Source organism: Plecotus auritus, assembly GCF_963455305.1.
Source record: "Plecotus auritus genome assembly, chromosome: 2".
Classification (NCBI taxonomy): domain Eukaryota; kingdom Metazoa; phylum Chordata; class Mammalia; order Chiroptera; family Vespertilionidae; genus Plecotus; species Plecotus auritus.
Genome location: NC_137771.1, coordinates 115,420,229 through 115,446,218, shown reverse-complemented (window position 1 = coordinate 115,446,218; position 25,990 = coordinate 115,420,229). Strand labels below are relative to the sequence as shown.

The following is a 25,990-nucleotide window of genomic DNA, read 5'->3' as shown; positions in this document are numbered from 1 at the left end:
CAATTCACCATAGCTAAGATTTGGAAACAGCCTAAGTGCCCATCAGCAGATGAGTGGATTAAAAAGCTCTGGTACATCTACACAATGGAATATTATGCTGTGGTAAAAAAGAAGTAGTTCTTACCATTTGCAACAACATGGATGGAGATGGAGAGCATTATGCTAAGTGAAATAAGCCAGGCAGAGAAAGATAAATATCACATGAGCTCACTCATTTGTGGAATATAATGAACAACATAAACTGATGAACAAAAACAGATCCAGAGACAGAGAAACATCAATCAGAACGTCAAATCTCAGGGAAGGTAGGGGATGGTGGGCGTAAGGGGGAGAGATCAACCAAAGGACTTATATGCATGCATGTAAGCCTAATCAATGGGCACAGACAACAAGGGGGTGGGGGCATGAATGGGATGTGGGGGATAATGGGGGAATACGGACACATATGTAATACCTTAATCAATAAAGAATTTTTTTAAAAAAGAGAAAGCGCTATAAACTAAAAGGGGTTTCTAGCTACAATGCATTCAAATATAGAATGAGTTGTTTTTTACAGTAGAAAAATAGCATCAGAAACAAGGATGCTTATCCTGGAGCTTGATTCCCAAACAACAACTAAAATAAACTGTCACCCTTCAAAACACATGAAATGGAGAGCTATAGTGGGCTTCATAACCAACTTATAGGGACTTATATGTTTTGAAAGATATTACTGGCTAAAGCAGTGGTTGGCAAACTGCGGCTTGCGAACCACATGCGCCTCGCAAGCCGCGGTTTGCTGCTCTGTTGACTAATGAGTTTGCCAACCGCTGACCTAGACTCTTGTTTCCAATAATTATAGGCTGTTGTTGTTCCTTGTGACTAAGCCCTTATCCCAGTGGTCGGCAAACTCATTAGTCAACAGTGCGGCAAACCACGGCTCGCAAGCCACATGTGGCTCGCGGGCCGCAGTTTGCCGACCACTGGGCTAAAGTATCTATGGTCTCAATTATTATTCTTTTGAGGCAAAGACCTGTTTGCCTGCTTAGTGTGGGTCCTAACCCAAGGAAGAGAGCTACCAGAAACCACTTTTGGAGACTTTATTTCCTATTGGTGTTCATTATGACATCTGAATTCCAGCCTGAATGATATCCACACTTTTTTAAAAATATATTTTTATTGATTTCAGAGAGGAAGAAAGAGGGAGAGGTAGAAACATCAATGATGAGAATCATTAATCGGCTGTCTCCTTTATACCCCTGATTGGGGATCCAGCCTGCAATCCTGGCATGTGCCCTGACCGGGAATTGAACCATGACCTCCTGGTTCATAGGTCAAAGCTCAACCACTGAGCCACACCAGCTGGACATGATGTCCATTCTTATTCCACATAGACTATTCAAAATTCTTTGGTCTATCCCACTATTTCTGGATTTCCACTGAACATTTCATCTATATTAGTGTTTTAGGGTAGGCATGATTTATAGTCTCAGTACTAAAACATAAGATTAACCATCCTAAACATTTTATGGTCATTCATATAATTTAAAACTAGGCAATGATTAAGAGAAATAAACCAGAGCTATAAAGAATAATGTGACTCCCTAGCAAATACTGCTCCATTAAAATGTTGCAGAATACAATAATGAGGTACCATCTCACACCTGCCAGAATGGCTATCATCAACAAATCAACAAACAAGTGTTCGAGAGGATGTGGAGAAAAAGGAACCTTCATGCACTGCTGGTGGGAATGCAGACTGGTGCAGCCACTGTGGAAAACAGTATGACATTTCCTCAAAATATTAAAAATGGAACTGCCATTTGACCCAGTAAGACCACTTCTAGGAATATATCCCAAGAAAACATAAACAGCAATCAGAAAGGACATGTGCACCCCTATGTTCATAGCAACACAATTTACAATAGCTAAGATTTGGAAACAGCCTAAATACCAATCAGCAGATGAATGGATTAGAAAACTGTGGTACATGTACACAATGGAATACTACGCTGCTGTGAAAAAGAAGGGATTCTTACCATTTGCATCAGCATGGATGAAACTGAAGAGCATTATGCTAAGCAAAATAAACCAGTCAGTGAAAGATAAATACCACATGATCTCACTCATTTGTGGAATATAAAGTATATTATAGAGTGTAATGGGGGAAGAAGGACACATATGTAACACATTAATCAATAAAGAAATTTTAAAAAGAATATTATAAACTGATGAACAAAAATAGATACAGAGGCAAAGAAGCATCGAACAGACTGTCAAACTACAGCAGGAAGACAGGGGAGGGTTGGGGGGGTTTAAGAGATCAACCGAAGGACTCGTATGCATGCATATAAGCAAAACCAATGGACACAAGACACTGGGGGGGAGGTGAGGGCATGTGCCGGGGGAGAAGGGGAGGCCAGGGGAGGTCAATGGAGAAAAAAGGAGACATATGTACTATTACTTGTAATGCTTTAAACAATAAAATAAAATTTAAAAAAAAGATTTTATTGAATAAAAAATGTTGCAGAATACATAACGTTACCATTTTATTCATTCTATAAATCATTAACTTCAATTTCTCCCCTGCATATTCTTCTTCAAACTCAGTCAAAGTAGCTCTTTAAATTCCATGACTGTTCATATCAAATCACTAATAACCTCTATATTACTGAATTAAGTAATAACTTCTGTTCTCATCTGACTTGCCCTATCAGCAATATTTGATACAACTGATCAATCCTTCCTTCTTGAAACATTTTCTTCACTTGACTTCCTGGATACCACCCTCTCCTGAATTTCCTCCTTTCTCACTCATGCTTCTCTTTTGCAGGTTCTCCCTTGTCTCCATGACCTCTAAACATAGGCATGTCCAAGGCTTGGATCTTATACCTCTTCTCTATGATCTTTACATTAACTTGTAGGCCGTCTCATTTATTCTCAAGTTTTTAAATATTATTATTATTATGATAACTCAAATCCAACTGTCTACTCAACCACTTCATGAAAATGTCTAAAGCCATCTTTAATTTAACATTTCCAAAACTGCTTTCTTGATTTTCACAGACAACATACACACCATAAATAACTTCCCCTTCCACAATCTTCTTTACCTCAGTTAATGAAAACTCCATTTTTCCAATTATTCAAGGTCAAAAGCTTGTTGTCAACCTTGATTTCTTTCTTTTGCTCATATCAACATTTGATCCAGAAGAAATCTCTGTTGGATCAACCTTTAGAATCACTCAAGAATCTTGACTACTCGCTACTTTTTGTCCTAGTTCTTGGTCCAAGTCACTTGATCTCTTGCCTGAATCAGAACAACACCATCCTAGCATCTGGCTACTGCCACCCTCCTTCAGACTAATCTCAACACAGAAACTATAATGACCCTCATAAAATATGTAACATCAAGTTATTTTTTCAAAACCTTACCATGTCTTCTACCTGTTGAAAGCATTAAACTTGTTAACAAGAACCTGAATAGTCATCCAACTCCCAGCATCTCTTAAACTCTGATCTGAGCTCCTCTTCTTCCTCTTGTTTATGCTCCTTCGGACTCACGGAACACCTTCATGTTCTTTGAATGTGCATGTCATTTGCTGTACCCTCTGGTTATAATATAACTAGAGGCTCGGTGCATGAAATTTGTGCATGGGGGTGTGTAACCCTCAGCCCAGCCTTCACCCTCTCCAATCTGGGATCCCTCTCACAATCCAGGACTGCTGGCTCCCAACTGCTTGCCTGCCTTCCATCCTGACTGCCCCTAACTGCTTCTGCCTGCCAGCCTGATCACCCACTATCCACTCCCCTGCCAGCCTGATTGATGCCTAACTGCTCCCCTGCCAGCCTAATTGCCCCTAACTGCCCTCCCCTGCAGGCCTGGTCACCCCTAACTGCCCTCCCCTGCAGGCCTGGTCCCCCCCAACTGCCCTCCCTTGCAGGTCATGTTGTGGTGGCCATCTTGTGTCCACATGGGGGCAGCCATCTTGTGTGTTGGAGTGATGGTCAATTTGCATATTACTCTTTTATTAGATAGGATAGAGGCCTGGTGCACAGGTGGAGTCCAGCTGGTTTGCCCTGAAGGGTGTCCCGGATCAGGGTGGGGGTTCCCTTGGAGCATGGGGCAGCCTGGGCAAGGGGCCTGTGTGGTTTCAGGCTGGCCACGCCCCCCGGTGACCCAAAGCGGAGGCCCTGTTATCTGGGATTTATTTATCTTTTACAATTGAAACTTTGTAGCCTTGAGCGGAGGCCAGGGCAGGCCAGGGTGGGCTGGAAGCTTGGTTTCTTCCATCGCTGAGGCAACCCAAGCCTCCTGCTTGCTTCAGCTCAGTGGCTGCTGCCATTTTTTGTTGGGTTAATTTGCATATTTGCTCCTGATTGGCTGGTGGGTGTGGCTTGTGGGTGTAGCGGAGGTACACTCAATTTGCATGTTTCTCTTTTATTAGATAGGATTTGTCTAAATCACCTCTTACAAGTCTTGGCTCAAATGTCACCTTAAAACTGAGCTGTCCTCTAATAACTCTATTTATTTCCTATTTATTTTCAGTATTTATGTTTCTGAATAACACTTATGATCTTCCCAAGAACCATATAACACATTATTTAGTTTTCTGCCCTAGTTCTTTGTCCAAGTCACTGTGATCTCTTTGTCAAGTCATTATGATGTCTGCCTCCCCTAAAAGTTAAGCACCTTAAAGGCAAAGATTTTTGTTTATTTTATTCAATTCTAAATCTCCAGTGTATTTAACTAGTATTTGTTAAATGGAGAAATGAATTTACATAACATTATACATTTTCCATGGAAAGTATATGGTGTGTGTATATCTCCAAACCAAGTTTAGCACTAGGCAGAGCAGTGAGCAGGAAAAGGTAAATGGGATAATGATTGGTATGGGGGAAGAGACTATCAAAATGGTACTTTACCCTTATACAAATTGTTTCAATTTTTTTAAATATGTTTTTATTGATTTAAGAGAGAAGAAGGGAGGAAGAAAGAGATAGAAATATTGGTAAGAGAGGAACATTGATCGCCCACCTTCTGCAGGTTTCCTGCTGGACTGGGAATCAAACTGGTGACTTTCTGGTAGATGGGACAATGCTAAACCAACTGGGCCACACTGGCCAGAAAAAAATGTTTCAAGTTTTTAAAAGTGATATAGTCATTAATTATTTTCATATAATGGTGGATTCATTATTTGTCAATAGTAACATAATGTATCACAAGTACACATTCTAGTATAGCCCCTATCTCCTTCTCCTCTCCTCCAGATACAGCTGATTGGATCAGGATATATATACACCTAATTCAAGCTGGGGAAATCAGATTATCTTTCCAAAGAATTTGGAATGGGGTCATTGGCAGACTATGCCAGTCAGAGAACCGTGGGGACTGGAACTGTAGGCCATGTGGAATTCTAGACCAATGTCAAGCAATGCCATATATAAAGCGAATTTTTGGAGAAACAAAGAAACCATGAGTAAAAAGAAAATAAAGCTTTTATGAGAAGAAAAACAGGAGACTAGATGGGACAGATGTGGAGAGAGAAATATATGTGGCCTTCTACTTTTCAGGGCCATCCACATGCAGAAACTATGCTCTATTTGCTATCCATGCTCTTTCTTATCAGTAACTAGCTTTTAACATCAACTGCTTTAAATAGAATTCTACTCTATTCTATTGTAATGTTAGATTCCTGACTTAAATATTCAATATCTCTTCTACAGTAGAAACACAATATCTCAGCACTTGAAAAAATAGATATTAAAATACAAGAAAATTTGCTCATTTTAAAATCCACTGCTTTTATTTAAAAAGTACAAGAAAGCTAAGATCAAAGCTGATCTACTTTTTTTAAAAAAATATATTTTACTGATCTTTTACAGAGAGGAGGGGAGAGGGATAGAGAGTTAGAAACATCAATGAGAGAGAAACATCAATCAGCCGCCTCCTGCACAGTCCCTACTGGGGATGTGCCTGAAACAAAGGTACATGCCCTTGACCGGAATCCAACCTGGGACCCTTCAGTCTGCAGGCTGACGCTCTATCCACTGAGCCAAACTGGTTAGGGCAAAGCTGATCTACTTTTTCAGAATTGTTAAAATCTATATTAATTTGCATTCCCTCATAATTTGATTTTAAGTGTTATTGCTGTTAAAGCTATTCATTAATATTTATTTAGCAAAAGCTCCTTAATTCTGCTATACATTCCCCTCAATTGAAACAGCTGCTTTCAGCCTGAATATCCCAAACTCTTGGTGAGGAGAGTTGCATGAATATACTACTATAATAAAGCACATAAATTTATGAATCATTTCTCTTTTTCATACACTTGAACAGTTTTGGTTCCTTGCATTCCCATATGCATTCATCCGTGGAAGAGAAGGTGGTGGGATTACAAGTGGATTCACAGGAATCATACATTTTCTGCAGCCTCTTTCACTATGTTCCAACCCATAATTTAAAATATCCAAGGGGAGTATGTAACACAAGTTTGAGCTTCATGTTGCCACCTTCCTATTATACAGGTCACTTATTCAGACATTCTCTGGCCCATCACTGAGCTAAGATGTACACACACACACACACACACACACACACACACACACACACACAAACTATCACATTATCACATTGCTACATCTCACTTAGTATTAATTCATTTATTATTATCTGATACTTTCTCCTCCTCCTCCTCCTCCTTCTGCTTCTGCTCCTGCTTTTGCTTCTGCTTTTATCTTTCTCTCCCCCTAGAACATAATTCTATGAGAGTTGCAAATGAAGATTTCTGTTTTGTTCATCACAATTTCCCCAGCACCTTAGAATATGTTGTATCTGGCACAAAACAGGCACTCAGCAAATACTTGTGGAGAGAAATAGGTGGATGGTTTAACATGCCAAGCTAGTTTCCACCCTAGCCCCTTTAAATTTTCTTTCCTCAGCCAAAATCCCCTCCCCTTTGTCTTCTAATGGCTGATTCCTTCACATCACTTTGGTCTCAACTTAATGTTAACTCTTTATAAAGGCCACTGATGACACCAGCCTCTCCACCCCTCCAGGCTGTCTCTAACTCATCATGCAATTTTAACTTAAGCACAATACATGGATATCAGAATTTCTCTTTTATGTGTATTCTTTCCATATTTATTGTTGTCACTCATTCCCCCACTAGAATGTAAGCTCCATGAGAAACTCTGGCTTGCCTATCACTGCATCTTCAGAACCTACATGAGAACCTGGCACTTAGAAGGCATTTAATAAATCTTTGTTAAATGGGTGAGTGGAAGGTTAAAAATTGCAGTTTAAAAATATATTTTCACTATTCTTCAGTGTTAGAGTACAGACAAACTAGATTGCTAAGTGTGCAAGTACTTTTTAACATTTAAAAATTCACACAGAATATTGATCAAAAGATAGTCAAGTTATATTTCCAGATGTAGTTAGAATCCTGGTTGAGTGCAAGTGCCTAATAATCAGGAGCTGGTTCAACTTTGACTATTCTCACTTAGTTTTTAAGAAAAAAATCTCTCCTTTCTCATAAAGATTGGAAATAAAATTGCAAAGGAGACTTTACTACAATTAAACCACAACTATTCAGAGTTGGCAAATGTGTACCACTGTTCAATGTACTTATGTATGCAAACAGACACAATTTCTAAAGGAAGAAAATTTTCAATTCCAAAAACTCTTTCCCATGACTACATCTCCAAACAGAATTAAGTCCCACTTCATAATAGTCTCTATAAAAAACTAGACTCTAGACTAAAGTGTAGGCATCAGGAAGTTTAAAATCATAGCAATAGGTCTCTCCACTGTGCTGTACATCTAAAACTAATACAAAATAGTGTTAAATGCAAACTATAATAGACAAAATAAAATAATTTCTTTTTAAAATCACAGTAATAGAAGCAAGAGGGGAAAAAAGAAAACTTGGGCCTAGAGAAAAACTCGAATCCAAGTGCAAAGTCTAGGGTTTCAGTCAATGATTTTTAAACTTCACTTTGATAAAATGCAGATTCCTAACTCAGACATTCTGATTTGTTAGACCTGAAGCAACGTCTGAGAATATAAATTTTTATAATCATCCCCCTATTGATTATGATACAAGTCCTCTGAAAAACACTGGCCAGAGAGAGCTTATCTCACTGCACAGGTTGGGCAGGGATTGTCAATGAGTTCAATGAATGGCTTCTACAGTTTGGCCTGTTTGATCTCAGAGGTGTGTTATCATAAGCATAACACAGTGACAAGAAAAGCAATCATTGCTGAGTGCTGTCAGAAGAACCACTGCTGCTGGAGTTGTACAATTACAGGGAGGAAAAAACTAGAGTGTTTTTCATGTCCTAGTCTCATGGTACAGTCTGGTTTGTACCTAGGGGAGACTTGGGGTCAGGCAGGAACATCTGGCATTACCAGTATATTAAAAAGAAAAGAAAACAAAAAACTAAGACAGAATTCCAATCTGTAGGAAGGACAAGCTGAAAAGAAGATAATTTTGCCACATTGAAGCATACACTTGTTTTCATTCCTAATATTCCAGATCTGGTTAGAAGATGGGGAAGGGTAATATAAGCTAAAAATAGAGGCTTGCTATAAAAACCCAAGTCTGAAAATCATGATTTAATCTCAAGTTCCATAATTAATTACAGCTAAGGATGCTGATTTGTTTTCTACCTCCAGCTGGAATGGCCCAAAAATTATGTCTGAAAGGCAGATATGTTATGAAAGAAGAAACAATAAGTCAAGAGTTAACCCTGGGTTTGGGAAGGTAATGGGGGGATGAAAACAAATATGTAATACCTTAATCAATAAAGAAATCTTTAAAAAGAGTTAACCCTGAACTTCAAGAATACATCTCTCACCAGGAAAGTGTATGACCCAGCATTATCCTTGTTCATTTTAAAACCTAAAACCAGCATTGCTTTCCCCACATCCTGAGAGAGGTTCTATCATAATCAACACAATTAACAACTACAAGTAGAACATAACAACTAGATCTTCTCACAGATGGAAAGCATTCAATTAACTGCAAGTTTGAGTACCTCAGGCTTGAATACTGCCTCGGTCGTCGACGAACCTTGGCCCACTAGAGAAGGGGCACCTCAGATTGGGGGCTGCTGTTGGAATTGGCTTGGGGTCAGCTACCTTCTGTCAACAACAACAATGTCCTAGCCCTGATAGTGCTTCGAACAGGAAAAGATGGCAGCTGGCAAGACGGAGGTGAGGGAGAGGAAGTGAGTGAGTGAGGGTATGAAAGGAGAGTGTGTGGATGTGCATGATGTGTGTGTGAGTGAGTGAAAGTTAAATTTTGCAGGAGCAGCAGGGGCTGGCAGACAGGCTCTCCTTGACAAGGAGAGACTACCACCACTGCGGGTACTCCCCAGACAGCGGGACTCCAGCACAGAGCCCACACCATCTTGAAGGGGAGAATGGCCTTTTTTAGGAACTCATCAACACCACAAACCAGACAGGCCTTGGAACTGCCCCGCGACAGAGCAGCCACTCCAGCCAAAATCCTGCTACCCCAGCTGCAGACCCGCAGACTCTGGGACCTCCACCTACAAAGAAGCACCGCTCGGCAGCAGTAAGTGCAACCTCCCCCTCCCCAGCGGCAGAACTCTGAATTCGCGAGTTTCCAGCCTCTCAGGGCACTCCACTCCTTAGGCAATGCTTGGGAGCCACTGAGAGCCCCCAAGGGTGTGATTCTGCACAGACAAAGGTGTGCAGCCCCTCAGTAGAAATTCTGAATTCCCTCTTCCTGGATAACTGCCCACATTCACCCCAGCGGCTCAACCACGGTGCCAGGACCCCTCAGAGTGCATCAGAACTCTGTGTCCGGCAAGCATACCTCCACAGAGGTGAAGTTCCAACAGGCAGCAACCCTGAGCCCATCTACCCACGGGGTGCTAGTAGGCGCCACTGTGAGCTCTCCCGGGGTGCAATCTTGAACAAGCGGGGGCACACTCCCCCCAAGCAGTAGAAATTTTGAATTCACTCATGCTGGATACCGGCCCACAGGCACCTCAGTTGCATGGTTGCACTGCCAGGGCCCTTCAGAGTCCTTCAGTGTGCCTTGCTGGCGAACATACCGTGGGTACTCCTATGAGCCACCACTGAGAGTAAGCGCCTATCCACCACAGGTGCAACAGCAAAAGCTGTGTCTGCTCACCCCAATACTGCAGAAATCTGGGCACCAAAGTCACGCCTTTCCAGAGAGCAGGCCCCCTGAACCCCATCACCCCAACAGACAGTTCCTGGGTGCCACTGTGAGTCCCTGCTGGGCACGCATGAGTTCAATTAAGGGTGCAAGACAGCAAAAATTGGGACACTCCACGGCTGCTGACTTCTAGACACCACAGTTGTGCCTCTCAAGCTCGCAGGCCTACATCAAGAGAACCCAAATAGCTCAACTAGGGAGATACACTAGATTAACAAGCACAGGAGAACTGAGAGATTATACCAGTAGCACCATCCCCAAAAGAACCTGGGTAGCAAAGCAATTGGATCTACAATTAAAACATTACAGGAAAACATGGGAAGGCAAAAAAGCAATCCCCAAAGGAAAGAAAAAGAGGAACCACCAGAAAGGGGGATAAATGAATTTGAGGAAAGCAGCTTATCAGAGATAGAATTCAGAGTAATGGTTATAAGGATGTTTAAACGGATGGATGACAAATACACACAACTCAATGACAAATACACACAACTCAATGAGAATTATAAGGAGCTGAATGAGAATGTCACCAACATGAAAAGAAACCAAGAGGAGATGAAGAACGACATAGCTTCAATAAAGAACACAATGGAAGGCCTAAACAGTAGACTAGAAGAGGCTGAGGACCACATCAGCGAATTAGAAGACAAGGTAGGATAAAACACACAAACACAGCAGCAACTGGAAAGAAGACTTAAAAAGCAAGAGGAGAGCCTAAGGGAACTGTGGGACAACAAAAAACGAAACAATATTCGCTTAATAGAAATACCAGAAGGAAAGGAAGAGAAACAAGAAATAGAAAACCTGTTTGAAGAAATAATGACAGAAAACTTCCCTGATATTGGCAAGAAAAAAACTATGCAAATCCAAGAAGTACATAGAGTCCCAAACAAGTTGAACCACAAAAGGCTGACACCAAGACACATCATAATTAGATTGGCGAACACCAACGACAAAGTAAGAATCCTAAAGGCTGCCAGACAGAGACAGAAAGTTACTTACAAGGGATCTCATATCAGAATATCAATTGATTTCTCAACAGAAACACACCAGACCAGAAGGGAATGGAATGAAATATACAAAGTGATGCAAAGCAAGGGAATGAATACAAGAATACTATACCCAGCAAGGCTATCATTCAAAATTGAAGGTGGAATCAGGAGCTTCACAGACAAAAAAGGGCTTAGAGAGTTTATCACTACCAAGCCAGCAATGCAAGAAATGCTAAAGGGACTGCTGTAAAAAGAAGAAAGAGAAAGACAAGAAGAAACACAAACACTAAGGAAAAACATGACAACAAACATGTACTTGTCAACAATAACATTAAACGTAAATGGATTAAATGCACCAATCAAAACACATAGGGTAGCTGAATGGATAAAAAAACCTGACCCATATATTTGCTGTCTACAAAAGACCCACCTCAGAGCAAGGGATTCACACAGACTGAGAGCAAAGGGATGGAAAAACATTTTTCAGGCATGGAAATGAGAAAAAAGCTGGGGTTGTGATACTTACATCTGATAAAACAGACCTCAAAGTAAAGGCCATAATAAGAGATAAGGAAGGCCACTACATAATACTAAAGGGAGCAATTCAACAAGAAGATATAAATCCGGTAAACATATATGCACCCAATACAGGAGCACCAAAATACATAAAAAATCTCCTGGAAGATATCAAGGGAGAGATCGACAACAATACCATCATAGTAGGAGACTTTAATACACCACTGACATCACTGGATAAATCCTCTAGACAAAAAATCAGCAAATAAACAGCAATTCTAAATGACACACTAGATCAGATGGACCTAATTGACATCTTCAGAGCATTTCACCCCAAAGCCACGGATTATACGTTCTTCTCAAGGGCACATGGGACATTTTCAAAAATAAACCACATATTGGGTCACAAGCAAAGTCTCCCCAAATTCAAAAAGATTGAAATCATATCAAGCATTATCTCAGACCACAATAGTATAATATTAGAAATAAACTACAATAAAAACATTTGAAAAAATTCAAACACTTAGAAGCGGAATAGCATGCTACTAAAAATGATTGGGTTATCAATGAGATCAAAGAAGAAATTAAAAACATTCCAGAGACTAATGACAATAAAAACACAACATTGCAAATCCTATGGGACACAATGAAAGCAGTCCTGAGAGGGAAGATTATAGCTATACAGGCCTACCTCAAAAAACAAGAAAAAATGGTAATAAATGATCTAACTCAACAACTCAAAGAATTAGAAAAGAGCAACAAGAAGAGCCCACAGTGAGTAGAAGGAAGGAAATAATAAAGATCAGGGCAGAAATGAATGACTTAGAGACCAAAAAAAAAAAAAAAATACAAAACATCTGAAACCAAGAGCTGGTTCTTCGAAAGGATAAACAAGATTGATGAACCTCTAGCGAGGCTCACAAAGAAGCAAAGAGAGAGGACCCAAATAAACAAAATCAGAAATGAAAGAGGTGAAATAACAATAGACCCCACTGAAATAAAAAGGATTGTTAAAAAATACTATTAACAACTCTATTCTAACAAACTAGACAACCTGGAGTATATGTACACATTCCTAGAAAAATACAACCTTCCAATACTTACTCAGGAAGATTCTAAAAATCACAATAGGCCAATAACTATGGAAGAAATTGAAGCGGTCATCAAAAAGCTTCCAGCAAACAAAAGCTCCAGGTCAGATGGCTTCACAGGGGAGTTTTACCAAACATTCAAGGAAGAACTAAAACCTATCCTCCTCAGACTATTGCAGAAAATTCAACTGGAAGGACCACTTCTAAGCTTCTTCAGTGAAGCCAGCATCACCCTAATACCAAAACCAGATAAAAATAACACAATGAAAGAGAATTACAGGCCAATATCCCTCATGAACAAAAATGCCAAAATCCTCAACAAAATTCTAGCAAATTGAATCCAGCAGCATATCAGAAAGATCATACACCATGACCAAGTAGGATTTATCCCAGAGATGCAAAGATGGTATAATATTTGCAAATCAATAAACATCATACATCACATAAAAAAATTGAGAGATAAAAATCACATATATATATCAATTGATGCAGAAAAAGCATTTGACAAAATCCAACAACCTTTCTTGATAAAAACTCTCAGCAAGGTGGGAATAGAAGGATCATACCTCAACATAATAAAAGCCATATATGACAAACCTACATGCAACATCATACTCAATGGGCAAAAACTAAAACCATTTCCACTAAGAACAAGAACAAGACAGGGATGCCCACTCTCACCACTCCTGTTCAACATAGTGCTGGAAGTACTAGCCATTGTGATCAGACAAGAAGAAGAAATAAAAGGCATTCAAATTGGAAAAGAAGAAGTAAAACTGGGAGAGAAAAATGGCGGCGGAATAGACAGACGTGTTCCGAGCCTTGTCCCGGAGCAGAAAGAAAGAACAGCTGAGGGTCGCACTAGGAGTGTTTGTTGGCAAGTTGGGGGACAGCTGAACTCCAGAAGAAGGTGGGAGACTGCTAGACGGGGTTCCCCTGACCTGGCAGCTCCCACTACGGCTGGGTCCCCTCCCGGAGCTGCGGGCTTGGACACGGAGCCTCCGCCATCTGGAACCAGGAAGTGGAGTTTATTGGAAGCCTGAGAATCCACAGCTGCGGCACCCACGGAACAGCTGCGAGCCCCAGAACAACGCTCCCCAATTGGCGCAAACACACGGGTTCAGAGGAGCTCTACACTCCACCACGGAAAGGTCAGATTTCGCCTGGGATAAGGTGAGGTCTCTGATCCCAGCGCGAGGGAGGAACGCCCATTTTGCGGGAGCTGGAGGACCAGGGAAGTCTGTGCCTAGAAAAATCCGTGGCTGTTGGGGCTGGCGTGATCTGTGAATGTGGAAGGGGGTCCTCAGAGCTGCTAACAGAAGGGCTCTCTAAAAAGCAACCCATTTTGATCTGAAGTGCAGGGACACCCTAAGAATTTCAGGGGTGTGCTAGACTTACACACAGCCACGGAGTGCGCACACTTGGGCTTTTTCCTCTTGAAATTCTTTTTTTTTTTTTTTATTTTACTAAAATTGAGTAACTTTATTCTACCTAGGTGAGTACTAGATGAAAATGTGGAGGCACAGAGGGGAAAACCAATGAATATTATGTAATTCTTAGCACATGCAGTACTTTTACCTTGTATACTCCTTGACACAACTAGAGATTAACATTATTTTGCTCCCAATTTACAGAAGCGGCCACAGTAAGCCCGGATCTGCCAATGGTCTTAGACCATGTCAATAACAGCCTTACTAGAAAATCAAGGACAAAAAATACATGCTCCTGGCATCAGGAAGCAGAAAGGAGACAGATATGGAAAACACTTCACATCCACAAAGTTCTGTGGGAAGAACCATAACAGTTACATGTGAAAGTCTTTAGAGAGTTATAGAGACAGGGTGACAGCTTCCTGGCTGATATGACAATGCAGAAGAAATAATATTCAATCGGGGCTAGTAAATGGAATTAATAACATGAAACATAACAGTTTTCCTTTAAACTTTGTATATGTGATTGAAATAATCTACTATTAATCTTATAAGTATTTTAACAGTCAAGGTCTTTACACTTCGTTTCTTGTATTAAACATGGTGATTCAGTACCATCATTTTTAATCTGATTTGTGGAAATGCTTACTAACTGGAAAATGTAGTAACACATATTAGAAGTGACACTGCAGCTCTGAGCCACAGAAACCAAAAGTTTTTTTTTTTAAATAAATCTTTATTCAGATTATTACAATTATTTCTCCTTTTTCCCCCCATAGCTCCCCTCCACCCATTTCCCACCCCACCTTCTGCCCTTACCTCCCCCCCCACTGTCCTCATCCATAGGTGTATGATTTTTGTCCATTCTCTTCATGAACCCCCCATACCCCTTTCCCCCTGAGAATTATCAGTCCACTCCCTTTCTATGCCCCTGATTCTATTATATTCACCAGATTATTCTGTTCCTCAGGTTTTTAATTCACTTGATTTTTAGGTTCGCTTGTTGATAGATATGTATTTGTTGTTCATAATTTTTCTCTTTACTTTTTTCTTCTTCCTCTTCTTTAAGAATACCTTTCAGCATTTCATATAATACTGGTTTGGTGGTGATGAACTCCTTCAGCTTTTTCTTATCTGTGAAGCTCTTTATCTGCCCTTCAATTCTGAATGATAGCTTTGCTGGGTAGAGTAATCTTGGTTGTAGGTTCTTGCTATTCATCACATTGAAAATTTCTTGCCACTCCCGTCTGGCCTGCATAGTTTCTGTTGAGAAATCAGCTGACAGTCGTATGGGTGCTCCCTTGTAGGTAATTAACTGTTTTTCTCTTGCTGCTTTTAAAATTCTCTCTTTGTCTTTTGCTCTTGGCATTTTAATTATGATGTGTCTTGGTGCAGTCCTCTTTGGATTCCTTTTGTTTGGGGTTCTGTGGGCTTCCTGGACTTGTAAGTCTATTTCTTTCACCAGGTGGGGGAAGTTTTCGGTCATTATTTCTTCAAATAGGTTTTCAGTATCTTGCTCTCTCTCTTCTTCTGGCACCCCCATAATTCTGATGTTGGTACGCTTGAAGTTGTCCCAGAGTCTTCTTACATTATCTTCAACTTTTTGGATTTTTTTTTTTTTGCTTTTTGCTTTTTCGGTTGAGTGTTTTTTGCTTCTTTGTATTTCAATTCTTCGACTTGATTCTTGTGTTCCTCTATTCTGTTTCTGGGTCTCTGTATAATATTTTTTATTTCAGTCAGTGTATGTTTAATTTCTAGTTGGTCCTTTTTCATATCTTCGAGGGTCTTGTTATATTTATCGGCCTTTTCTAGGATATTCTTAAAAAGTCTTATAACCGTGGTTTTGAATTCTATATCCAGTCGTTTGTTTTCCTCCATTTCTTTTGTTTGTGATCTGATTCTTTTACCCCGCATTTTCACTGATTCCCTGAGTTGGTAAGGTAGATATTTGTGCTAGGTTTCCAATATGGCCCAGTGGGTCTGCTTCCGCAGTTAACCTGAGGTGGACACTCTTGGTGCACCCCTTTGTGGACTGTGTGTACAGCCTTGTTGTAATTAAGTCTTTATTGTTGTTGGTATCACTGGAAAGAATTGACCTCCGGGCCAGTTGGCTGTAAGGATCAGCTGTGTCTATGCTGGGAGAAGTTCGGTGCTGGAGACAGCCTTATAGGATTAGATTTGCCAAATTGCAATAGCCTCTGTGCTCAGCTTGGATGGGGTGGAGTCTCAGTCTTGGCTTCCTGTCAACCTTGCCCTTGCGCGCATGTGCGCTTTCAGTCCTCTGCCTTCCCCAGCTCGAGTCTCCACCTGAGAGTCCAGACTCCCCCCACAAGAGCGTGGGTCCCCAGGGGCTCGCCTGGAACTGGGGTTCACTGCAGTCAGAACTGGGGCTCAGTGCCGTCAGGAGCCTCTGACTCCCTTCCACTAGGGAAAGCCTGTGGCAACCTCCGCAGCCTTTGTGCGCACTGGCAAGCGCGCGCGCTTTCAGTCCTCTGCCTTCCCCGGCTCCCGAGTCTCAGCCCGAGAGTCCAGACTCCCCCCACAAGAGCGTGGGTCCCCAGGGGCTCGCCTGGAACTGGGGTTCACTGCAGTCAGAACTGGGGCTCAGTGCAGTCAGAATCCTATGACTCCCTTCCACTAGGGAAAGCCTGTGGCAACTTCCGCAGCCTTTGTGCGCACTGGCGCGCGCGTGCGTGCGCACTTTCAGTCCTCCACCTTCCCCGGCTCCCGAGTCTCTGCCTGAGAGTCCAGACTCCCCCCACAAGAGCGTGGGTCCCAGGGGCTGGCCTGGAACTGGCGTTCACTGCAGTCAGAACTGGGGCTCAGTGCAGTCAGGATCCTCTGACTCCCTTCCACTAGGGAAAGCCTGTGGCAACCTCCGCAGCCATTGTGCGTACTGGCCCGCGTGCGCCTTCAGTCTTCTGCCTTTCCCAGCTCGAGTCTCCGCCCGAGAGTCCAGACTCCCCCCGTAAGACTGTGGGTCCCCAGGGGTTCGCCCGGAACTGGGGTTCAGTGCAGTCAGAACTGGGGTTCAGTGCGGTCGGAGGCTTCCTTCCCCCTTCCGCCAGAGAAAGTCAGCCAGGCTCTCAGCCGCCCTTCCTCTCTGCGCGCACAAAGCCCCTTTGCCGTACCTCCAATTCTCTGTGAGCTTTTCTCTTTCCTTCTAGTTGTAGAATTTTCACTGAGCCAGCTTTCCTGTGGTTCTGGATGGTGTCCGTTCTGTCTTTTAGTTGTAGTTTTGAAATTGTTGTGCAAGGCAGCAGTTTAGGTGTTTACCTATGCCGCCATCTTCTCCTCTTGAAATTCTTGCTTCTGATTACTAAGCCCAATACATAGGATCACCCACTTGGGGACACCCTGGGAGACTGCAGGGGAAAGTTGTTTTCCTGGATCCTGGGGATTGGAGCAGGGAGTGACCATCGGAGAGCCAGCTCTCAGTCAGCCCACTCCCACAAACCGGTAGTGAGTGCCACAGGGAAAGAAGGCTCTAACACTGCCTAGAGAGGCCATAGATAAACCCGGAAGTCAATCCAGAAACACTGCCACCCAGGGGCTGAATCACAAATTGACTCTTGTGTAATCAAAAATAAAGGAATACGAATTAAGACACACAGCCTGCTTAAAATCAGGACTGGCTTACATCACTGAAGAGCAGCGGAACACAGGGAACTGCAATACTGTCCTGACTGAGAAACAAGCGTGCCAAACTGAACAACAGAGGAAGTGAATGACCTTCACTACTCCACATTTTATTTTTAATTTTATTTTCATTTTTTGCATCTTTTACTCAAGAAACTAATTTTTTTTTCTTTTTTCCTCACTTGATTTTACCTTTTTAATTATTACATTCTTATTTTCAATCCGTATTATTACTACTGCTATTTTATCTTTTTTTTTTTAAGTGTCATTTTTATTTTCTCTTCATTTTGTTTTGGGATTAATGTTCTACATTCTATTTTTATCTTTCCTTTAGCATCATTTTACTCTATCTCAACTCTACCTTTATGCCATCACTCTCTTCCTCACTTTTCCCTTTTCGGTGTCCTGTTTATCTTACCCTTTTCCTGCTTTAGATTTTCCCTATTCTTTCTGTTTACCCCCTGTTAAAATTTCACCCTACTTATATATCTAATCTCCATTCCCCTGCTCTAAGTCCATACACACCTCTCTCTTCGCTGTCTTAACTATCCAAAAAATTGTTTTTCTCTCTGTCCTTTTGGTGTTGTTCACTTGAATGTAGATTATATCGAATTTTTATGCTTTTTTGTGAGATTGTTTTGCTTATTCTTCTTTTGTTTATTTTTTTGTTTGTTTAGTGCTTCTGTTTTCCCTTGCCTCACTCAATATTAGTTGGTGTTGTAGTTTGTATTAATCCCCAGGTACTTGTTGCTGGCATTTGCTGGGATAAGTGATTGTTCTATTAGAGTTTTATCCCCAATATATATAGTCTGTTTCCCTTTCTCTCTTAGTCTCTTTCTTTTCTCTCTTACTTTTTTTTCTTCTTTTTTACCCTTTTCCCAATTTCATTTTGACACTCCTTTTTTCTTCTTCTTCTTTCTTTCTTTTTCCTCTTCTTCTTTCTCTCCTATCCCCTAATTTGCCTTTCTCTGGTGGTCACCTTTATTGGAGGTTATTAATATCATTAATACATTTCTGTTCAGTGCCTTGTGTGTTGTACCTGGTAGTGCTGTATTTTGTGCCTTTAAATCAATGCAGGAGAGAGAGAACTACATAACCAGACACCCAGAGAAGAGAGACCATGGGGAGACAAAGACACAGCCCGCATATGAAAGAAAAGCAGGCATCACCAGAAAAGGAAGTAAACGAAATGGAGGCAAGCAACCTTCCAGAAAAAGAATTCAGAGAAATGGTCATAAGGAGGCTGAAAAGAATGGAAGACAAATTTGACAATATGAGCAAGAACCAAACAAAAAGAAGAAGAACCAAGAAGAAATGAAAAATGACATTGCTGCTGTAAATAACTCAATAGAAAGCATCAAGAGCAGATTAGAAGAAGCAGAGGACCGCATCAGTGAGCTAGAAGACAAGATGGGAAAAAATACCCAAGTAGAGCTACTTCTAGAAAAAAAAATTAAAAGACAGGAGGAGAGCCTAAGGGAACTTTGGGACAACACGAAACAAAACAACATCCACATAATAGGGGTTCCAGAAGGAAAGGAAGCTGAGGAAGGAATAGAAAACCTCTTTGAAGAAATAATGACAGAAAATTTCCCTGATATAGAGAAGAAAAAACCCACACAAATCCAAGAAGCTCACAGAGTCCCAAGCAAAATGAACCCCAAAAGACCGATGCCAAGGCACATTATAATTAAATTGGCAAACACCAACGACAAAGTAAGAATCTTATAAGTGCCCAGAGCGAGACAGAAAGTTACCTACAAAGGAACTCCCATCAGACTAGCAACTGATTTCTCAACAGAAACTCATCAGGCCAGAAGGGAATAAAATGAAATATACAAAGTCATGCAAAGGAAGGGTCTGAATCCAAGAATACTGTACCCAGCAAGGATAGCAATCAAAATTGAAGGTGAAATCAGGAGCTTCACAGACAAAAAGGACTAAGGGAATTTATCAACACCAAACCAGCAATGCAAGAAATGCTAAAGGGTCTGCTGTAAAAAAAAAAAAAAAAAAAAAAAAAAGGAAGCAAAGAAGGAACACAGGTGTAAAGAATAGGAATGGCGACAAATAAGTACCTATCAATAATAACTTTAAATGTAAATGGATTAAATGCCCCAATCAAAAGACATTAGGTAACGGATTGGATAAGAAAACATGACCCATATATCTGCTGTCTACAAGAAACCAACCTCAGAAAAAAAGATGCACACAGACTGAGGGTGAAGGGATGGAAAAAGGTTTTCCAAGCAAATGGAACTGAAAAAAAGCTGGGGTATCAATACTTATATCTGACAAATTAGATCTCAAACTGAAGGACATAACAAGAGATAAGGAAGGCCACTTCATAATACTAAAGGGAGCAATCCATCAAAAAGAAATAACTCTGGTAAACATAATGCACCCAATACGGGAGCACCCAAATACATAAAAAAAAAACTCCTGGAGGATATCAAGGGAGAGATTGACAGCAATACAATCATAGTAGGAGACTTCAATACCCCACTATCACCAATGGACAAATCCTCTAAACAAAAAATCAGCAAAGAAACATCAATCCTAAATGACTCACTAGAACAGATGGAATTAATTGACATCTTCAGAACATTTCACCCTAAAGCCACAGAATACACATAATTCTCAAGTGCACATGGGTCATTTTCAAAGATAGACCATATGTTGGGACATAGGCAAAGTCTCTTCAAATTCAAGAAGATAGAAATCATACCAAGCATCTTCTCAGACCACAGTGGCATAAAACTGGAAATCAACTACAATAAAAACAACCCAAAGAAATCAAACACATGGAGACTAAACAGCATGCTATTAAACCATGACTGGGTTATCAGAGAGATCAAAAAAGAAATAAAAAACATCATGGCAACAAATGACAATGAAAACACTACAATCCAAAATCTAGAAACCAAGATGGCGGCATAGGTAAACACCTAAACTGCTGCCTCGCACAACAATTTCAAAACTACAACTAAAAGACAGAACAGACACCATCCAAAACCACAGGAAAGCTGGCTGAGTGAAAATTCTACAACTAGAAGGAAAAAGAAAAGCTCACAGAGAATTGCAGGTACGGCAAAGGGGCTTTGTGCGTGCAGAAAGGAAGGGCGGCTGAGAGCCTGGCTGACTTTCTCTGGCGGAAGGGGGAAGGAAGCCTCTGACCGCACTGAACCCCAGTTCTGACTGCACTGAACCCCAGTTCCGGGCGAACCCCTGGGGACCCACACTCTTACGGGGGGAGTCTGGACTCTTGGGCGGAGACTCGAGCTGGGAAAGGCAGAAGTCTGAAGGCGCACGCGGGCCAGTGCGCACAAAGGCTGCGGAGGTTGCCACAGGCTTTCCCTAGCAGAAGGGAGTCAGAGGATCCTGACTGCACTGAGCCCCAGTTCTGACTGCAGTGAACCCCAGTTCCAGGCAAGCCCCTGGGGACCCACGCTCTTCTGGGGGGAGTCTGGACTCTCGGGCGGAGACTCGGGAGCCGGGGAAGGCAGAGGACTGAAAGTGCGCACGCGCGCGCGTGCCAGTGCGCACAAAGGCTGCGGAAGTTGCCACAGGCTTTCCCTAGTGGAAGGGAGTCAGAGGATTCTGACTGCACTGAGCCCCAGTTCTGACTGCAGTGAACCCCAGTTCCAGGCGAGCCCCTGGGGACCCACGCTCTTGTGGGGGGAGTCTGGACTCTCGGGCGGAGACTCGGGAGCCGGGAAGGCGGAGGACTGAAAGCGCACATGCGCACAAGGGCAAGGCTGACAGGAAGCCAAGACTGAGACTCCACCCCATCCAAGCTGAACACAGAGGCTATTGCAATTTGGCAAGTCTAATTCTATAAGGCTGTCTCCAGCACCGAACTTCTCCCAGCATAGACACAGCTGATCCTTATAGCCAACTGGCCCGGAGGTCAATTCTTCCCAGTGATACCAACAACAATAAAGACTTAATTACAACAAGGCTGTACACACAGTCCACAAAGGGGTGCACCAAGAGTGTCCACCTCAGGTTAACTGCGGAAGCAGACCCACTGGGCCATATTGGAAACCTAGCACAAATATCTACCTTACCAACTCAGGGAATCAGTGAAAATGCGGGGTCAAAGAATCAGATCACAAACGAAAGAAATGGAGGAAAACAAACGACTGGATATAGAATTCAAAACCACGGTGATAAGACTTTTTAAGAATATCCTAGAAAAGGCCGATAAATATAACGAGACCCTCGAAGATATGAAAAAGGACCAACTAGAAATTAAACATACACTGACTGAAATAAAAAATATTATACAGAGACCCAGAAACAGAATAGAGGAACACAAGAATCAAGTCAAAGAATTGAAATACAAAGAAGCAAAAAACACTCAACCGAAAAAGCAAAAAGCAAAAAAAAAAATCCAAAAAGTTGAAGATAATGTAAGAAGACTCTGGGACAACTTCAAGCGTACCAACATCAGAATTATGGGGGTGCCAGAAGAAGAGAGAGAGCAAGATACTGAAAACCTATTTGAAGAAATAATGACAGAAAACTTCCCCCACCTGGTGAAAGAAATAGACTTACAAGTCCAGGAAGCCCACAGAACCCCAAACAAAAGGAATCCAAAGAGGACCACACCAAGACACATCATAATTAAAATGCCAAGAGCAAAAGACAAAGAGAGAATATTAAAAGCAGCAAGAGAAAAACAGTTAATTACCTACAAGGGAGCACCCATACGACTGTCAGCTGACTTCTCAACAGAAACTATGCAGGCCACACGGGAGTGGCAAGAAATTTTCAATGTGATGAATAGCAAGAACCTACAACCAAGATTACTCTACCCAGCAAAGCTATCATTCAGAATTGAAGGGCAGATAAAGAGCTTCACAGATAAGAAAAAGCTGAAGGAGTTCATCACCACCAAACCAGTATTATATGAAATGCTGAAAGGTATTCTTAAAGAAGAGGAAGAAGAAAAAAGTAAAGAGAAAAATTATGAACAACAAATACATATCTATCAACAAGCGAACCTAAAAATCAAGTGAATTAAAAACCTGAGGAACAGAATAATCTGGTGAATATAATAGAATCAGGGGCATAGAAAGGGAGTGGACTGATAATTCTCAGGGGGAAAGGGGTATGGGGGGTTCATGAAGAGACTGGACAAAAATCATACACCTATGGATGAGGACAGTGGGGGGGGAGGTAAGGGCAGAAGGTGGGGTGGGAAATGGGTGGAGGGGAGCTATGGGGGGAAAAAGGAGAAATAATTGTAATAATCTGAATAAAGATTTATTTAAAATAAATAAATAAATAAATAAAATCAGGAGAAAAAAAAAAGAAAAATAAATAAATAAAATAAAATAAAATAAAATGTTCCCACAGGAAAAAAAAAAAAAAAATCTATGGGACACAGCGAAAGCAGTCTTGAGAGGGAAGTTCATAGCTCTACAAGCCTACTGCAAAAAACAAGAAACAGGGGTAATAAATTACCTAACCCAACAACTCAAAGAGTTAGAAAAAGAGCAACAAGAAAAGCCCAGTGTAAGCAGAAGGAAGGAAATAATAAAGATCAGAGCACAGATAAACGACATAGAGACCAAAGAAACAATACAAAAGATCAACAAAACCAAGAGCTGGTTCTTTGAAAGGATAAACAAGATTCATGAACCTCTAGCCAGGCTCACCAAGAAGCAAAGAGAGAGGACCCAAATAAACAAAATCAGAAATGAAAGTGGTGAAATAACAACAGATCCCGCCGAAATACAAAGGATTGTTAAAAAATACTACGAACAACTCTATTCCAACAAACTGGACAACCTGGAGGAAATGGACATATTCCTAGAAAAATATAACCTTCCAAAACTCAATCAGGAAGAATCTAAACAGCTCAATATGCCAGTAACTATGGAAGAAATTGAAGCAGTCATCAAAGAGCTTCCGGCAAACAAAAGCCCGGGGCCAGACGGCTTCACAGGAGAGTTTTACCAAACATTCAAGGAAGAACTAAAACCTATCCTCCTCAGACTATTCCAAAAAATTCAAGAGGAAGGAACACATCCAAGCTCCTTCTATGAAGCCAGCATCACCCTAATACCAAAACCACATAAAGACAACACAATGAAGGAGAATTACAGGCCAATATCTCTCATGAATGTAGATGCCAAAATCCTCAACAAAATTCTAGCAAATCGGATCCAGCAGTACATCAGAAAGATCATACACCATGACCAAGTAGGGTTTATCCCAGGAATGCAAGGATGGTACAATATCCGAAAATCAATAAATGTGATACATTACATAAACAAATTGAAAGATAAAAATCACATAGTCATATCAATTGATGCAGAAAAAGCATTTGACAAAATCCAACACCCTTTCTTGATAAAAACTCTCAACAAGGTGGGAATAGAAGGATCATACCTCAACATAATAAAAGCTATATATGATAAACCCACAGCTAACATCATACTCAATGGGCAAAAACTAAAAACATTTCCCCTAAGAACAGGAACAAGACAAGGATGCCCACTCTCACCACTCCTGTTTGACATAGTAATGGAAGTATTAGCCATTGCAATTAGACAAGAAGAAGAAATAAAAGGCATCCAAATTGGAAAAGAAGAAGTAAAGCTGTCCTTATTTGCAGATGACATGATATTGTACATAAAAATCCTGAAAGACTCCATCAAAAAACTAACAGACTTAATAAATGAATTCGGCAATGTAGCAGGATACAAAATTAACACCAAGAAATCTATGACATTTCTATACACCAACAGTGAACTTACAGAAAGAGAGACTAAAAAAGCAATCCCATTTTTCATCGCACCAAAAAAATTAAGATACTTAGGAATAAACCTAACCAAGGAGGTAAAAGACCTACATGCGGAAAACTACAGAACACTGAAAAAAGAGATAGAGGAAGATGTAAACAGATGGAAGAACATACCATGTTCATGGGTTGGTAGAATCAACATCATCAAAATGCCCATACTACCCAAAGCAATCTATAGATTCAATGCACTCCCCATTAAAATACCAACAGCATATTTCACAGACCTAGAAAGAACTCTCCAAAAATTCATCTGGAATTAAAAAAGACCCTGAATAGTCACAGCAATCCTGAGAAAGAAGAATAAAGTAGGTGGGATCTCAATACCAGATTTCAAGCTGTATTACTAAGCCACTCTCCTCAAAACAGCCTGGTACTGGCACAAGAACAGACATATAGATCAATGGAATAGAATAGAGAATCCAGATATCGACCCAAACCAATATGCGCAATTAATATTTGACAAAAGAGGCATGAGCACACAATGGAGTTAAAACAGTCTCTTCAATAAATGGTGTTGGGAAAATTGGACAGATACATGCAAAAAAATGAAACTAGATCACCAACTTACACCATACACAAAAATAAACTCAAAATGGATACAGGACTTAAATATAAGACGGGAAACCATAAAAATACTAGAGGAATCCACAGGCAGCAAAATCTCAGACATATGCCAAAAGAACTTTTTCAGTGATACTGCCCCTAGGGCAATGGAAGCCAAAGAGAAAATAAACAAATGGGACTACATCAAAATAAAAAGCTTTTGCACAGCAAAAGAAACCATCAAAAAAACAACAAGAAACCCCACTGTATGGGAGAACATATTTGCAAATGGTATCACTGATAAAGGTTTAATTTCCAACATCTACAGGCAGCTTATACAACTTAGTAAAAGGAAGATTAATGATCCAATAAAAAAATGGGCAACGGACCTAAATAGAATCTTTTTGAAAGAAGACAGAAGGAAGGCCAAGAGACACATGAAAACATGCTCAAAGTCACTAATTATCCGAGAGATGCAAATCAAAATGACAATGCGATACCATCTCACACCTGTCAGAATGGCTATCATCAACAAATCAACAAAAGACAAGTGTTGGCGAGGATGCGGAGAAAAAGGAACCCTCGTGCACTGCTGGTGGGAATGCAGACTGCTGCAGCCACTGTGGAGAACAGTATGGAGTTTCCTCAAAAAACTGAAAATGGAACTCCCATTTGACCCAGTTATCCCACTTTTAGGAATATATCCTAAGAAACCAAAAACACCAATCAGAAAGGATATATGCACCCCTATGTTCATAGCAGCACAATT

General features: G+C 41.0%; 1 long non-coding RNA gene across 2 annotated transcripts in view; it reads right to left on the bottom strand.

The window, feature by feature from the left end:
• LOC308240987 overlaps positions 1 to 25,990 on the bottom strand; it is a 338,058-nt gene that overhangs the window by 287,419 nt on the left and 24,649 nt on the right. The window lies entirely within an intron of this gene.